The 3,540-nt window shown below is 53.1% G+C and overlaps 1 protein-coding gene across 1 annotated transcript in view; it reads right to left on the bottom strand.

The window, feature by feature from the left end:
• LOC113210047 (putative fatty acyl-CoA reductase CG5065) overlaps positions 1 to 3,540 on the bottom strand; it is a gene marked incomplete in the record, with an annotated part of 30,102 nt that overhangs the window by 12,625 nt on the left and 13,937 nt on the right.

The raw sequence follows: 3,540 nt of genomic DNA, 5'->3' as shown, positions 1-3,540 counted from the left end.
CCCCCCCACACACAGTGCGTTTGAATGCCCGCTCACCGGCGGCGTGAGAGGCGCGAGGATGAGGTCAGGCTCCGGTGAACTCACTCCAGCAACAGCCTCCAACGGCAGCCCGCGGGGCCGCGGCTGGACCTCCAGGTAATTTTCCTACAGAAAAAGTTGTACACGCCCGCTTGGTGAGCAAAAGGCGGCGCATGGCGAGGCCCCGTTGCCAGAGACCACGGTCGCCAATGTGACCCGGCGGGTCCGAGCTCAGCCGAGCTCGAGCATAGACAATGTGTATTTTTCCATTTGGGCAATTATCAAGATACGAGTGCGCATATCTTGTCGAGGCAACTCTGTGATTCAAATCCTCTAAAAATAAACATTGAAAGGTGAATGAGTCCTTGAAGAGTCCTCTAATCGTGTCGAAATAATTTTTACTGCGACATAACGTGATAGCGTTACATTATAAAATGAACATACAAAATGTTCATTATACTGAGCAGCTTTATTTCTCTTGAATTGACACGCTCTCACCGTTCATTAAACACTTTCCGACTGCCGTCGTTACTCACACTCACAGTACCCCAGTACTGGTGCTCACAGTCGAGTTGCTCTCTCGGTAAATGTAGAGGGGGAGGGGGGGGTCTACGTTTTTATCAAAGACTCCTAAACATTTTAGGGTCGGCAGTCGACTAGGACACTACTTTCAGGTGTACCTAAGCGGCGGATCCGACTGTTTTTTTCTCGCTTAGCTGCTGTTTGTCCACTCCCGTGGACCCGCCGTGCGGAAAGTGTTAGTCAGTCGCAGTTGTTACGATATGGATCGCCCCGCGCTCGCCGCCCCGCTCGCGAGTTGTGAGGGCCGCAGAGCTGCAGGCGAGCGCGAGAGATACCATGACTATGCCGGTGTGTTTGTGTATGCCGGGCTGGGCTGGGCGGGCGGCGTTAGGAAACGCTTGGATTTACGATTAAAGCCTCTCTTCGCCGCATTGGCCTCGCCCATAGTTCGCGTACAACTAGGCAGACCTCTCTCGCGTTCCTTGGCATGTGGGACACTGGCTCCCCCCCCCTCCCCTTTCCCCTGCGAACATGGCCTATACCAATACCATCAACGCGCCCAGCCCAGCGCGCGGTCAACTTTGAACCCGTCACATTGTCATTCAAATTGTGTTTGGGCACAAAAAGAAGTCACCGCGCTCGGATTGATTGCATTCGAAAGGCTCCTTCCTGCCTTCATACCTTGGCCGGAAAACAAAAGACGCGCGTTCCGAATTTTCGAGACGCTCTGAACGCCAGTAATAATTATGATCTCTGCGTGCGACGAGCTCAACATGGACAACATGAAGGGGACAGCTCATAATTTTCTTTTTACTTGCACCAGAGGTGCTAACCACTTCTTAATGCCCCCGCCGTAAAGCACTCACTCGCGGCGAGAGCACAGCGGCGGTGAGCGCTCGCCCGCGGTAAACGGCGCGCTTTAGTAGCGCGATCCACACGCGACCACGTGCGACTAACCCAGCGGGTCTCTGCTGGCTGGACGGGTTTTAAATCTCGCGGTCAACTTCCAAGCCGGATGAGGAGGAGAAGTACTCGGCGCGACTTCATCGCCACCTTTGCTTGCTTGCTCGAGCTATTCAACCAGATTCAACCGCTGCCTGCTGCGTGACGGTAAAGAGCTTTGCCAACGGGACGCCGCCGCCCACTTGGGCCATGTCGGTCCCGGGCTGATGATGACACACTGCGGGTGGATCACCTAACGAAGCCCGCTTACCGGTAATGCGTGGCGGAAGGACCGCTTCGGCTCCCCCCGGTAATCATATGCTTGTAATACGAGGGGAACCGACACTGCAAACTATAAATATTGAAAACGACCCGCTTTGGCGTAACCGTGAGGGTCTCCCCGCTCATCCTTCCCATTCACCGAAGGCGAGGTCACTCATCGTCCTTAACGGAAACCCGTGTGGGGCTCAATCGTGTCTGCGGGCGGGAAAAACAACAGCACACACAAACACACACACGCACATTCTCTCTCTCTCTCAGACACACATACGCCCCCTTCATCCCCCCCCCTCTCTCTCTCTCAGTTGGTTGCGCAAGAATGAGATCTCGCCTCCGCCTCGCACTCGTTTGGGATAACTGGAGTCGGGCCAGCCTGCTCGGCCCGACCCGCGAACCGAACGGGCCCAGCATATTATTGTTTTGCTTCCGATAATTTGAAAAATAAATAAATCTCGAAACAGAAGGAGGCGGATAAATTTATACATTATACCTTGAACAAGAGAAAGGGAATGTGGTGCAGTGCCGTAATAAACCCACTCGGCTACACTTGTGCAGGATTTCTAATAAAAACAACGAAAAAAAGTTCTAATGTTTTGTGGACTCTGCCGCTATCAATAATAGGAGACTAAAAAATAAGCCAGCCTGTTAGTAAGTACCAGTCATTCTTATTGATGGCCCTTGCCGTTCCTTAAACGCAACGCGGAAACGGCTCGGCAGCGCCTTTCTCGACTTATTAACTGGCCCATATCGCTGCAGCGTGGCCCGGGGGAGCTTGGCGGGGTATATCTCGGCCGTCAGCATGCATAATACACGTCCAAAGTGTGTGACAGAGGACAGAGCTCGCTCGTCGGACTAAGCCCGTGCTCTACCATATACGTGCACTCCATGAAACACATGACGCCAGAGAAGTTTGAGCTGGGTCGGACTAAGATCGACGTACAAAATAACTATAGCGTGTAATAGCTCAGCACGCAAAAAAAAAGAGTCGAACGCAATCGTCATCTGCGGCAACGCCGGCGGTGCCTGCTTTTTTTCGGGGGCAACCTCCTCCTGATGTAACTCGACTGCTGGACCAAAAAGTGCCGAGTGACCGCTATCGTTGCGGTGGCAGAGCGGTTCTTCGGCGGGACCACGCTCATTAAGGGGCTGCCAAAGTAGTTGGACAAAAATCCACCCAGTGCACCACCTGCTGTGTGCAGCGCCCGTTGTTGTATTTTGTTGGGTGAATTTTTGACCAACATTTCAGCCAAACCCTCGCAGAGCGAAGTACAACCGAAGGGTACTTACTACAAAAAATATATCAGCGTACACCATAAAAAAACAACTTAGAAAAAAACTCAGAAAAACAATCAGAAGAAAATAAGAAAAGGTAAAAGAGAATCAGAAAACAAAATAAGGAAACATAATATGCAAAAAGAGAAAAATCGGTCTACGCTTATAGTAAAGGACCCCTCGAGTACGACTGTGACTGTGAACCCTCTTTCTCTTTACCTGGTTGAGCGTTACTGTGGATAATCCGGTGCGCTGGGCGGCGATGATAATCCGTTTGCTGCGTTGCACTTGAACACAATCACCTGACGCACTGTGAACAACACGGTCGCGGGTGTCGGCCACGCTCGCGCACGCTTGCTGCGGTGGAGGGGCGTGCGCCTGGGCGTGCGCGGCGTGCGAGAGGTGGCCTGAGACTGGCGGGGCCCGGGCGTTACACGCGGGAGTCGCCGTAGAGACTCTGCTCGGGCGGGGCGGTCAGAGCAGTTTACCGCACCGGGGCGGGGCGGG

Source organism: Frankliniella occidentalis, unplaced genomic scaffold (genome assembly GCF_000697945.3).
Source record: "Frankliniella occidentalis isolate FOCC.00 unplaced genomic scaffold, Focc_3.1 Scaffold225, whole genome shotgun sequence".
In the NCBI taxonomy this organism is placed as follows: Eukaryota; Metazoa; Arthropoda; class Insecta; order Thysanoptera; family Thripidae; genus Frankliniella; species Frankliniella occidentalis.
The sequence above is the reverse complement of the archived record's forward strand: the minus strand, read 5'-3'. Positions and strand labels throughout refer to the sequence as shown.